Source organism: Pseudophryne corroboree, chromosome 8, assembly GCF_028390025.1.
Source record: "Pseudophryne corroboree isolate aPseCor3 chromosome 8, aPseCor3.hap2, whole genome shotgun sequence".
NCBI classification, from domain to species: Eukaryota; Metazoa; Chordata; class Amphibia; order Anura; family Myobatrachidae; genus Pseudophryne; species Pseudophryne corroboree.
The window spans coordinates 407,521,690-407,535,691 of record NC_086451.1 but is presented as its reverse complement, the minus strand read 5'-3'; positions in this window follow the sequence as shown (position 1 = coordinate 407,535,691).

Here is a 14,002-nt window from a genome sequence, read left to right as displayed (position 1 = left end):
TTTATGCGGGCAATGCATGATAATAGTGATTCTAATAATGCAGAAGTACAACTACAAGATTAGGGTAGTGCCTTTTGGACAACGTGGTTACTCTAAAAAGTGTATTGAAGAATTGCCTTAAGAAAGCTCAGACTAATCACCTCAAGGGGGCAGACAAAAAATACATCAGCTAATCATCGTCTGATTGTTACCATGAACTTTGATGTACAGGCTAATTAAAATGCACAATGAAGAAACAATGGCTGATAGCGCAGGTTGATCCAATTTTTAGGAATATCTTTAAAGGTCCACCTATGATGTCATTCATAGTGATGAGCGGGTTCGGTTTCTTGGAAACCGAACCCGCCCGAACTTCAGCCTTTTTGGCCGGGTCCGAGCCGTGCTCGGATTCTCCCGTGCGGCTCGGTTAACCCGAGCACGGCCGAACGTCATCATCCCGCTGTCGGATTCTCGCGAGACTCAGATTCAATATAAGGAGCCGCGCGTCGCCGCCATTTTCACACGTGCATTGAGATTGATAGGGAGAGGACGTGGCTGGCATCCTCTCCGTTTACTTTTTGTACTAGTAGTTAGTTATTATTATTATTACGTATTACACTTGATCTAATTGATTTGCTAGTGCTACTGCTTAGCTTAGTGTTGGGAGGATTGGGGAGGTTTTGCTATTTTTTTTTTATCCGTTCTCTGCCTGAACAAAAACGCTCCATACTATCTGTGCTCAGCCTCAGTGTGCTGCATGATATATGTATATCTGACTGTGCTGAGTGCTCACTGCTCACACTGCTTAATTGTGGGGGAGACTGGGGAGCAGTTATAGCAGGAGTACAGTGCACACTTTTGCTGCCAGTGACCACCAGTATACGTTTGTCTGCCTGAAAAAGTTAAACACTCCTGTGGTGTCTTTTTTTTTTATTCTATAAACGCATTCTGCTGACAGTGTCCAGCAGGTCCGTCATTCATTATATTATATAAATATTTACCTACAGTAGTGTTATATTTTTTTTTTCATCTCTATCATCTTTATCATCTCTATACTAGCAGACGCAATACGGCAGTCCACGGCTGTAGCTAGTGCTACCTCTGTGTCGTGACTACTAGTGCTCGGCCAATATTGTAAATAATATACCTCTACCTGTGTGGTGTTTTCTTTTTTCTATCTTCATTCATACTAGTCTAGTACTAGTAAGTTTAGCAGTCTGCTGACAGTGTCCAGCAGGTCCGTCATTATATTATATATATATACCTACAGTAGACAGTAGTATCATATTTTTTTTAATTATAATTCTTATCATCTCTATACTAGCAGACGCAGTACGGTAGTCCACGGCTGTAGCTAGTGCTACCTCTGTGTCGTGACTACTAGTGCTCGGCCAATATTGTAAATAATATACCTCTACCTGTGTGGTGTTTTCTTTTTTCTATCTTCATTCATACTAGTCTAGTACTAGTTAGTTTAGCAGTCTGCTGACAGTGTCCAGCAGGTCCGTCATTATATTATATATATATACCTACAGTAGACAGTAGTATCATATTTTTTTTAATTATAATTCTTTATCATCTCTATACTAGCAGACGCAGTACGGTAGTCCACGGCTGTAGCTAGTGCTACCTCTGTGTCGTGACTACTAGTGCTCGGCCAATATTGTAAATAATATACCTCTACCTGTGTGGTGTTTTCTTTTTTCTATCTTTATTCATACTAGTCTAGTACTAGTTAGTTTAGCAGTCTGCTGACAGTGTCCAGCAGGTCCGTCATTATATTATATATATATACCTACAGTAGACAGTAGTATCATATTTTTTTTAATTATAATTCTTTATCATCTCTATACTAGCAGATGCAGTATGGTAGTCCACGGCTGTAGCTAGTGCTACCTCTGTGTCGTGACTACTAGTGCTCGGCCAATATTGTAAATAATATACCTCTACCTGTGTGGTGTTTTCTTTTTTCTATCTTCATTCATACTAGTCTAGTACTAGTTAGTTTAGCAGTCTGCTGACAGTGTCCAGCAGGTCCGTCATTATATTATATATATATATATATATACCTACAGTAGACAGTAGTATCATATATTTTTTTATTATATCTTTATCATCTCTATACTAGCAGACGCAGTACGGTAGTCCACGGCTGTAGCTAGTGCTACCTCTGTCGTGACTACTAGTGCTCGGCCAATATTGTAAATAATATACCTCTACCTGTGTGGTGTTTTCTTTTTTCTATCTTCATTCATACTAGTCTAGTACTAGTTAGTTTAGCAGTCTGCTGACAGTGTCCAGCAGGCCCGTCATTATATTATATATATATATACCTACAGTAGACAGTAGTATCATATATTTTTTTATTATATCTTTATCATCTCTATACTAGCAGACGCAGTACGGTAGTCCACGGCTGTAGCTAGTGCTACCTCTGTGTCGTGACTACTAGTGCTCGGCCAATATTGTAAATAATATACCTCTACCTGTGTAGTGTTTTCTTTTTTCTATCTTCATTCATACTAGTCTAGTACTAGTTAGTTTAGTAGTCTGCTGACAGTGTCCAGCAGGTCCGTCATTATATCATATATATATACCTACAGTAGACAGTAGTATCATATTTTTTTTTATTATATCTTTATCTTCTCTATACTAGCAGACGCAGTACGGTAGTCCACGGCTGTAGCTACCTCTGTGTCGTCAGTCACTCGTCATCCATAAGTATACTATCCATCCATCTCCATTGTATACCTGAGGTGCCTTTTAGTTGTGCGCATTAAAATATGGAGAACAAAAATGTTGAGGTTCAAAAAATAGGGAAAGATCAAGATCCACTTCCACCTCGTGCTGAATCTGCTGCCACTAGTCATGGCCGAGACGATGAAATGCCATCAACGTCGTCTGCCAAGGCCGATGCCCAATGTCATAGTACAGAGCATGTAAAATCCAAAACACAAAAGATCAGTAAAAAAATGACTCAAAAATCAAAATTAAAATCGTCGTAGGAGAAGCGTAAACTTGCCAATATGCCATTTACCACACGGAGTGGCAAGGAACGGCTGAGGCCCTGGCCTATGTTCATGGCTAGTGGTTCAGCTTCACATGAGGATGGAAGCACTCAGCCTCTCGCTAGAAAAATGAAAAGACTTAAGCTGGCAAAAGCACAGCAAAGAACTGTGCGTTCTTCGAAATCACAAATCCACAAGGAGAGTCCAATTGTGTCGGTTGCGATGCCTGACCTTCCCAACACTGGACGTGAAGAGCATGCGCCTTCCACCATTTGCACGCCCCCTGCAAGTGCTGGAAGGAGCACCCGCAGTCCAGTTCCTGATAGTCAGATTGAAGATGTCAGTGTTGAAGTACACCAGGATGAGGAGGATATGGGTGTTGCTGGCGCTGGGGAGGAGATTGACAAGGAGGATTCTGATGGTGAGGTGGTTTGTTTAAGTCAGGCACCCGGTGAGACACCTGTTGTCCGTTGAAGGAATATGGCCATTGACATGCCTGGTCAAAATACAAAAATATAAGCTCTTCGTTGTGGAATTATTTCATCACAAATGCGGACAACAGGTGTCAAGCCGTGTGTTGCCTTTGTCAAGCTGTAATAAGTAGGGGTAAGGACGTTAACCACCTCGGAACATCCTCCCTTATACGTCACCTGCAGCGCATTCATCATAAGTCAGTGACAAGTTCAAAAACTTTGGGCGACAGCGGAAGCAGTCCACTGACCAGTAAATCCCTTCCTCTTGTAACCAAGCTCACGCAAACCACCCCACCAACTCCCTCAGTGTCAATTTCCTCCTTCCCCAGGAATGCCAATAGTCCTGCAGGCCATGTCACTGGCAATTCTGACGAGTCCTCTCCTGCCTGGGATTCCTCCGATGCATCCTTGAGTGTAACGCCTACTGCTGCTGGCGCTGCTGTTGTTGCTGCTGGGAGTCGATGGTCATCCCAGAGGGGAAGTCGTAAGACCACTTTTACTACTTCCACCAAGCAATTGACTGTCCAACAGTCCTTTGCGAGGAAGATGAAATATCACAGCAGTCATCCTGCTGCAAAGCGGATAACTGAGGCCTTGGCATCCTGGGCGGTGAGAAACGTGGTTCCGGTATCCATCATTACTTCAGAGCCAACTATAGACTTGATTGAGGTACTGTGTCCCCGGTACCAAATACCATCTAGGTTCCATTTCTCTAGGCAGGCGATACCGAAAATTTACACAGACCTCAGAAAAAGAGTCCTCAGTGTCCTAAAAAATGCAGTTGTACCCAATGTCCACTTAACCACGGACATGTGGACAAGTGGAGCAGGGCAGACTCAGGACTATATGACTGTGACAGCCCACTGGGTAGATGTATTGACTCCCGCCGCAAGAACAGCAGCGGCGGCACCAGTAGCAGCATCTCGCAAACGCCAACTCGTTCATAGGCAGGCTACGCTTTGTATCACCGCTTTCCAGAATACGCACACAGCTGAAAACCTCTTACGGCAACTGAGGAAGATCATCGCAGAATGGCTTACCCCAATTGGACTCTCCTGTGGATTTGTGGCATCGGACAACGCCAGCAATATTGTGCGTGCATTACATCTGGGTAAATTCCACATACCTTGAATTTGGTGGTGCAGAATTATTTAAAAAACGACAGGGGCATGCAAGAGATGCTGTCGGTGGCCAGAAGAATTGCGGGACACTTTCGGCGTACAGGCACCGCGTACAGAAGACTGGAGCAACACCAAAAACGCCTGAACCTGCCCTGCCATCATCTGAAGCAAGAAGTGGTAACGAGGTGGAATTCAACCCTCTATATGCTTCAGAGGATGGAGGAGCAGCAAAAGGCCATTCAAGCCTATACATCTGCCCACGATATAGGCAAAGGAGGTGGAATGTACCTGTCTCAAGCGCAGTGGAGAATGATTTCAACATTGTGCAAGGTTCTGCAACCTTTTGAACTTGCCACACGTGAAGTCAGTTCAGACACTGCCAGCCTGAGTCAGGTCATTCCCCTCATCAGGCTTTTGCAGAAGAAGCTTGAGACATTGAAGGAGGAGCTAAGACAGAGCGATTCCGCTAGGCATGTGGGACTTGTGGATGGAGCCCTTCATTCGCTTAACCAGGATTCACGGGTGGTCAATCTGTTGAAATCAGAGCACTACATTTTGGCCACCGTGCTCGATCCTAGATTTAAAACCTACGTTGTATCTCTCTTTCCGGCAGACACAAGTCTGCAGGGGTTCAAAGACCTGCTGGTGAGAAAATTATCAAGTCAAGTGGAACGTGACCGGTCAACAGCTCCTCCTTCACATTCTCCCGCAATTGGGGGTGCGAGGATAAGGCTACGAATTCCGAGCCCACCCGCTGGCGGTGATGCAGGGAAGTCTGATGCTGACATCTGGTCCGGACTGAAGGACCTGCCAACGATTACTGACATGTCGTCTACTGTCACTGCATATGATTCTGTCACCATTGAAAGAATGGTGGAGGATTATATGAGTGACCGCAACCAAGTAGGCACGTCAGACAGTCCGTACATATACTGGCAGGAAAAAGAGGCAATTTGGAGGCCCTTGCACAAACTGGCTTTATTCTACCTAAGTTGCCCTCCCTCCAGTGTGTACTCCGAAAGAGTGTTTAGTGCCGCCGCTCACCTTGTCAGCAATCGGCGTACGAGGTTACTTCCAGAAAATGTGGAGAAGATGATGTTCATTAAAATGAATTATAATCAATTCCTCCGTGGAGACATTCACCAGCAGCAATTGCCTCCAGAAAGTACACAGGGACCTGAGATGGTGGATTCCAGTGGGGACGAATTGATAATCTGTGAGGAGGGGGATGTACACAGTGAAAGGGGTGATGAATCGGAGGATGATGATGAGGTGGACATCTTGCCTCTGTAGAGCCAGTTTGTGCAAGGAGAGATTGATTGCTTCTTTTTTGGTGGGGGTCCAAACCAACCCGTCATTTCAGTCACAGTCGTGTGGCAGACCCTGTCACTGAAATGATGAGTTTGTTAAAGTGTGCATGTCCTGTTTATACAACATAAGGGTGGGTGGGAGGGCCCAAGGACAATTCCATCTTGCACCTCTTTTTTCTTTAATTTTTATTTGCGTCATGTGCTGTTTGGGGAGTACTTTTTGGAAGGGCCATCCTGCGTGACACTGCAGTGCCACTCCTAGATGGGCCAGGTGTTTGTGTCGGCCACTTGGGTCGCTGAGCTTAGTCACACAGCTACCTCATTTCGCCTCTTTTTTTCTTTGCGTCATGTGCTGTTTGGGGAGTACTTTTTGGAAGGGCCATCCTGCGTGACACTGCAGTGCCACTCCTAGATGGGCCAGGTGTTTGTGTCGGCCACTTGGGTCGCTTATCTTAGTCATCCAGCGACCTCGGTGCAAATTTTAGGACTAAAAATAATATTGTGAGGTGTTCAGAATAGATTGGAAATGAGTGGAAATTATGGTTATTGAGGTTAATAATACTATGGGATCAAAATTACCCCCAAATTCTATGATTTAGGCTGTTTTTTAGGGTTTTTTGAAAAAAAACACCCGAATCCAAAACACACCCGAATCCGACAAAAAAAATTCGGTGAGGTTTTGCCAAAACGCGTTCGAACCCAAAACACGGCCGCGGAACCAAACCCAAAACCAAAACACAAAACCCGAAAAATTTCCGGTGCACATCACTAGTCATTCATTCAGAAGAGAACCAAACTTGAAGAACTTGTTGATAATGTTAATACTTGTTCCAAGTGAGATTTTTAAGTTACAGGAACATCAGTAAAAATAACATGTGATAAAGTAAACACAAAAGGCAAGGTATAAAAGGTATAAAAGTACGTGAAAGGTTTAATATTCACTTAGCTTCGGATCATAGATGTGCATCCAAGGTGAGTTGGGGAATCTCGTGTCTACGCTGCTAGACTCCCAGATTGAAGAGTGCAGAGAGTGTAGACACTATCAGTGTGGTTCCAGGAGAGGTTGGCAGTCTCTAAAGGGTGTCAGGTATTTTTCTTTTTTATAGCACAACCTTGACTTTAACACCCCCAGGCACCCTACCATATTAGGTGGAAACAAAATCAGCACTTTGTGATTGATTTACGTAGAATGTAGTTATTGGTACACTACAAAGGTATACACAGGCTTACACAGATAGTCAAGATATGTCAACAGACAGTCACTCACTGATATTAACCCTTACTAGAACAAGACCCACATTTTTCTAGCTGTGTCCCCAAAGATTGGCTATTTTTTAAACTGGGATGCTTCTGATGTACAGGGTGTACAATATGTAGCAGTGTGCTCACAGGATTCAGTTTGTCACATCCACATAGTGGGGAAATAAGACCACAAATCAATTGACCTGCACTTGGACTTTGTGATTTGTTTATTGTATCCCTGTAGAGTGTAGATTGGCCTATGTGGGCAAGACAGTTTTCAAGAATGTATAGCAAAATAGGGATTGATTAGATTGGCTTTGAACTCTGAACATACTGATAACCCTGTTGCAAGATATTTTCTCAAGCAAAGACATCCTTTAACTTCTTTGAGCCGTATGATAATTGATCATTTTTTTTTACCAGTGATGGTGTTGGTGATTGAGCACATACAGGGTCGGACTGGCCCACAGGGGTAACCCCCGGTGGGCCCTCCTCCTCCTCTAGGGATCAGGTTCCAGACTCTACCCTACTGCATTTTAATTATGCATTAATACATATATTACATTATACTTCACAGGACTATGAATTATTATATATTTACTATGTACTCTCTAATGGTTAGCTAAACCTCTGGGTGGCTGGTCACACCCCCACTGGAGCCTGACCACACCCTAAAGAATTGTCCCCTACAACTGCATTCCCCCGGTGGGCCCTTTATGCCCCAGTCCGACACTGAGCACATACAGTATGCTGCCACAAGGCAATCAAAGTGAATCGCAAACATGAATACAGTATCTGCTTGAGTTCTAAACAATGACAACAATTTGAGATGTTTTTTGTAAGCTTGTAATAATGCATATGAAAGAGTTTCTTTCCAGAGGGAGTATTTCATATCTTTTTCAATATTTTTATTTCAATATTTTTATTTTGTTTTTGTTTATTTTTGTGTATTATAATTTGTTAACATATATTTTTTATTATATATTTGTAAGATAGCTTTTCTTGATTGGGTATACAGTAGATATGCTGTTATTTTTTAAAGTTGTCTATCACATACTGTATGTAATGGTTTAGAAGCAGTAGGGCCTGATGGACATTACTATAAATACTGGCATGATTTGTTATTACCATGTAGTTATAGTTGCTGGGAGATGCAATAATGTAAGATACTGTATAAAGGTTATTGATAATATGATATGCGTTGCAATGCATAAACAGGAAGGTTGGTACACATACCTCTCAACTTTCTTTTGGCTGAATGATTGACATCTGAGCGCACAGAAGGCGTGTGCATGAAAGTGGGGAGCGTAGTCTTGCGACTAGTGGGTATGGCCATGCAGGAAATGCCGTGCCAGTGAACATTGCCAAACCATGCCCATTTTTATCGTCACAGTGGGTGCATGCATGTTCATTGCTCCAGGAGCTGTTGGACATGCTTCTAGTTCCTCTCTCCCATGAATTGATGACGTACGCATGCAAATGAGAGGGGGCAAAATTCTTTATAGACAACTCTAATAGAGAGCGCAAAAATATATAATAATAATAAAAACAATTTATTGTTCTACACAACATATATTTTTATTTAATTAAACATATATATCAGAGCTAGAGAGCCACAAACCAAATAAGAGAAATTTGAGATCATATGGTATATACCATGTAGTTGATAAATAGTATATTGGGATAGATATGTTGATAAAGTCCCTATTAATTCCTGTGGTTATAAATCCAGTAATATCCAAATGAAAAAAAGAGTTCCTTAATGTCCAAGACAAGTATTATATAGCTGAATCCCGGTAATTGCGTGAAGTGCCTATTATGCTGTATATATAGTGCCCATTTAATGGTGCCAGTATTGGTGCAATGATGCGCAGTATTTCACCAAAGGAAAAGTGCCTCCTACATATGTATCCACATTTATCTTGACGGTTAATAGGATTAACTGTGACTGGCCAGTCAGACTTAATCCCCTGCTGTGTTGTTCTCTGTATTGTATTGCAGTTGAGAACAATAGATGAAGGGTTTATGCTAATAAATCATGTTGTGAGTTGTGACTAGGCACAGAAAACTACCCAAGATAACGGTGGACACATCTGTACTTCTTTATCAACGTATTTATAACACCCCTCTGCCGTTGTTTAGATATATTCTTACTAGTGATGAGCGGGTTCGGTACCTCGGAAACCGAACCCCCCCGAACTTCACCCATTTTACACGGGTCCGAGGCATACTCGGATTCTCCCGTATGGCTCGGTTAACCCGAGCGCGCCCGAACGTCATCATCCCGCTGTCGGATTCTCGCGAGATTCGGATTCTATATAAGCAGCTGCGCGTCGCCGCCATTTTCACTCGTGCATTGGAAATGTTAGGGAGAGGACGTGGCTGGCGTCCTCTCCGTTTATTCAATGTTGATGCAAATATTTGTGCTTGCTTATATCTTCTTAATTGTGGGGACTGGGGAGCAGCTGTATTATTAATATAGGAGGAGTACAGTGCAGAGTTTTGCTGATCAGTGACCACCAGTTCTTTTATCCGTTCTCTGCCTGAAAAAAACGCTCCTTATCTGTGCTCAGTGTGCTGCATATATCTGTGCTCACACTGCTTAATTGTGGGGACTGGGGAGCAGCTGTATTATATAGGAGGAGTACAGTGCAGAGTTTTGCTGACAGTGACCACCAGTATATGTTGTCTGCCTGAAAAACACTCCATATCTGTGCTCAGTGTGCTGCATATATCTGTGCTCACACTGCTTTATTGTGGGGACTGGGGACCACCAGTATAATATTATATAGTAGGAGTACAGTGCAGAGTTTTGCTGACCAGTGACCACCAGTATACGTTAACTTGTCTTGCTGAAAAACACTCCATATCTGTGCTGCATTGTAGTATATAGTAGGAGTACAGTGCATAATTTTGCTGACCACCAGTATATAATATATAGGAGTACGGTACAGAAGGCTACTGCTGTACCTACCTCTGTGTCGTCAAGTATACTATCCATCCATACCTGTGGTGCATTTCAGTTTTGCACAGTTTGCTGACCACCAGTATATAATAATATATAGCATTACGGTACAGTGGGCCACTGCTGTACCTACCTCTGTGTCGTCAAGTATACTATCCATCCATACCTGTGGTGCATTTCAGTTTTGCACAGTTTGCTGACCACCAGTATATAATATATAGCATTAAGGTACAGTAGGCCACTGCTGTACCTACCTCTGTGTCGTCAAGTATACTATCCATCCATACCTGTGATGCATTTCAGTTTTGCACAGTTTGCTGACCACCAGTATATAATATATAGCATTACGGTACAGTAGGCCACTGCTGTACCTACCTGTGTGTCGTCAAGTATACTATCCATCCATACCTGTGGTGCATTTCAGTTTTGCACAGTTTGCTGACCACCAGTATATAATATATAGCATTACGGTACAGTAGGCCACTGCTGTACCTACCTCTGTGTCGTCAAGTATACTATCCATCCATACCTGTGGTGCATTTCAGTTTTGCACAGTTTGCTGACCACCAGTATATAATATATAGCATTACGGTACAGTAGGCCACCGCTGTACCTACCTCTGTGTCGTCAAGTATACTATCCATCCATACCTGTGGTGCATTTCAGTTGTGCGCAGTATATATAGTAGTAGGCCATTGCTATTGATACTGGCATATAATTCCACACATTAAAAAATGGAGAACAAAAATGTGGAGGTTAAAATAGGGAAAGATCAAGATCCACTTCCACCTCGTGCTGAAGCTGCTGCCACTAGTCATGGCCGAGACGATGAAATGCCATCAACGTCGTCTGCCAAGGCCGATGCCCAATGTCATAGTACAGAGCATGTAAAATCCAAAAAACAAAAGTTCAGTAAAATGACCCAAAAATCAAAATTGAAAGCGTCTGATGAGAAGCGTAAACTTGCCAATATGCCATTTACGACACGGAGTGGCAAGGACCGGCTGAGGCCCTGGCCTATGTTCATGGCTAGTGGTTCAGATTCACATGAGGATGGAAGCACTCATCCTCTCGCTAGAAAAATGAAAAGACTTAAGCTGGCAAAAGCACAGCAAAGAACTGTGCGTTCTTCTAAATCACAAATCCCCAAGGAGAGTCCAATTGTGTCAGTTGTGATGCCTGACCTTCCCAACACTGGACGGGAAGAGCTTGCGCCTTCCACCATTTGCACGCCCCCTGCAAGTGCTGGAAGGAGCACCCGCAGTCCTGTTCCTGATAGTCAAATTGAAGATGTCACTGTTGAAGTACACCAGGATGAGGATATGGGTGTTGCTGGCGCTGGGGAGGAAATTGACAAGGAGGATTCTGATGGTGAGGTGGTTTGTTTAAGTCAGGCACCCGGGGAGACACCTGTTGTCCGTGGGACGAATATGGCCATTGACATGCCTGGTCAAAATACAAAAAAAATCACCTCTTCGGTGTGGAATCATTTCAACACAAATGCGGGCAACAGGTGTCAAGCCGTGTGTTGCCTTTGTCTAGCTGTAAAAAGTAGGGGTAAGGACGTTAACCACCTAGGAACATCCTCCCTTATACGTCACCTGGACCGCATTCATCAGAAGTCAGTGACAAGTTCAAAAACTTTGGATGACAGCGGAAGCAGTCCACTGACCACTAAATCCCTTCCTCTTGTACCCAAGCTCCTGCAAACCATACCACCAACTCCCTCAGTGTCAATTACCTCCTTACACATGAAAGCCAATAGTCCTGCAGGCCATGTCACTGGCAAGTCTGATGAGTCCTCTCCTGCCTGGGATTCCTCCGATGCATCCTTGAGTGTAATGCCTACTGCTGCTGCTGTTGTTGCTGCTGGGAGTCGATCGGCATCCCAGAGGGGAAGTCGGAAGACCACTTGTACTACTTCCAGTAAGCAATTGACTGTCCAACAGTCCTTTGCGAGGAAGATGAAATATCACAGCAGTCATCCTGCTGCAAAGCGGATAACTCAGGCCTTGGCAGCCTGGGCGGTGAGAAACGTGGTTCCGGTATCCACCGTTAATTCAGAGGCAACTAGAGACTTGATTGAGGTACTGTGTCCCCGGTACCAAATACCATCTAGGTTCCATTTCTCTAGGCAGGCGATACCGAAAATGTACACAGACCTCAGAAAAAGAGTCACCAGTGTCCTAAAAAATGCAGTTGTACCCAATGTCCACTTAACCACGGACATGTGGACAAGTGGAGCAGGGCAGACTCAGGACTATATGACTGTGACAGCCCACTGGGTAGATGTATTGCCTCCCGCAGCAAGAATAGCAGCGGCGGCACCAGTAGCAGCATCTCGCAAACGCCAACTCGTTCCTAGGCAGGCTACGCTTTGTATCACCGCTTTACATAAGAGGCACACAGCTGACAACCTCTTACGGAAACTGAGGAACATCATCGCAGAATGGCTTACCCCAATTGGACTCTCCTGGGGATTTGTGACATCGGACAACGCCACCAATATTGTGCGTGCATTACATCTGGGAAAATTCCAGCACGTCCCATGTTTTGCACATACATTGAATTTGGTGGTGCAGAATTATTTAAAAAACGACAGGGGCGTGCAAGAGATGCTGTCGGTGGCCCGAAGAATTGCGGGCCACTTTCGGCATTCAGCCACCGCGTGCCGAAGACTGGAGCACCAGCAAACATTCCTGAACCTGCCCTGCCATCATCTGAAGCAAGAGGTGGTAACGAGGTGGAATTCAACCCTCTATATGCTTCAGAGGATGGAGGAGCAGCAAAAGGCCATTCAAGCCTATACATCTGCCCACGATATAGGCAAAGGAGGGGGAATGCACCTGACTCAAGCGCAGTGGAGAATGATTTTAACGTTGTGCAAGGTTCTGCAACCCTTTGAACTTGCCACACGTGAAGTCAGTTCAGACACTGCCAGCCTGAGTCAGGTCATTCCCCTTATCAGGCTTTTGCAGAAGAAGCTGGAGACATTGAAGGAGGAGCTAAAACAGAGCGATTCCGCTAGGCATGCGGGACTTGTGGATGGAGCCCTTAATTCGCTTAACCAGGATTCACGGGTGGTCAATCTGTTGAAATCAGAGCACTACATTTTGGCCACCGTGCTCGACCCTAGATTTAAAACCTACGTTGTATCTCTCTTTCTGGCAGACAAAAGTCTGCAGAGGTTCAAAGACCTGCTGGTGAGAAAATTGTCAAGTCAAGCGGAACGTGACCCGTCAACATCTCCTCCTTCACATTCTCCCGCAACTGGGGGTGCGAGGAAAAGGCTAAGAAATCCGAGCCCACCCGCTGGCGGCGATGCAGGGCAGTCTGGAGCAAGTGCTGACATCTGGTCCGGACTGAAGGACCTGCCAACGATTACTGACATGTCGTCTACTGTCACTACATATGATTCTCTCACCATTGAAAGAATGGTGGAGGATTATATGAGTGACCGCATCCAAGTAGGCACGTCAGACAGTCCGTACGTATACTGGCAGCAAAAAGAGGCAATTTGGAGGCCCTTGCACAAACTGGCTTTATTCTACCTAAGTTGCCCTCCCTCCAGTGTGTACTCCGAAAGAGTGTTTAGTGCAGCCGCTCACCTTGTCAGCAATCGGCGTACGAGGTTACTTCCAGAAAATGTGGAGAAGATGATGTTCATCAAAATGAATTATAATCAATTCCTCCGTGGAGACATTCACCAGCAGCAATTGCCTCCAGAAAGTACACAGGGATCTGAGATGGTGGATTCCAATGGGGACGAATTAATAATCTGTGAGGAGGGGGATGTACACAGTGAAAGGGGTGAGGAATCGGAGGATGATGATGAGGTGGACATCTTGCCTCTGTAGAGCCAGTTTGTGCAAGGAGAGATTGATTGCTTCTTTTTTGGTGGGGG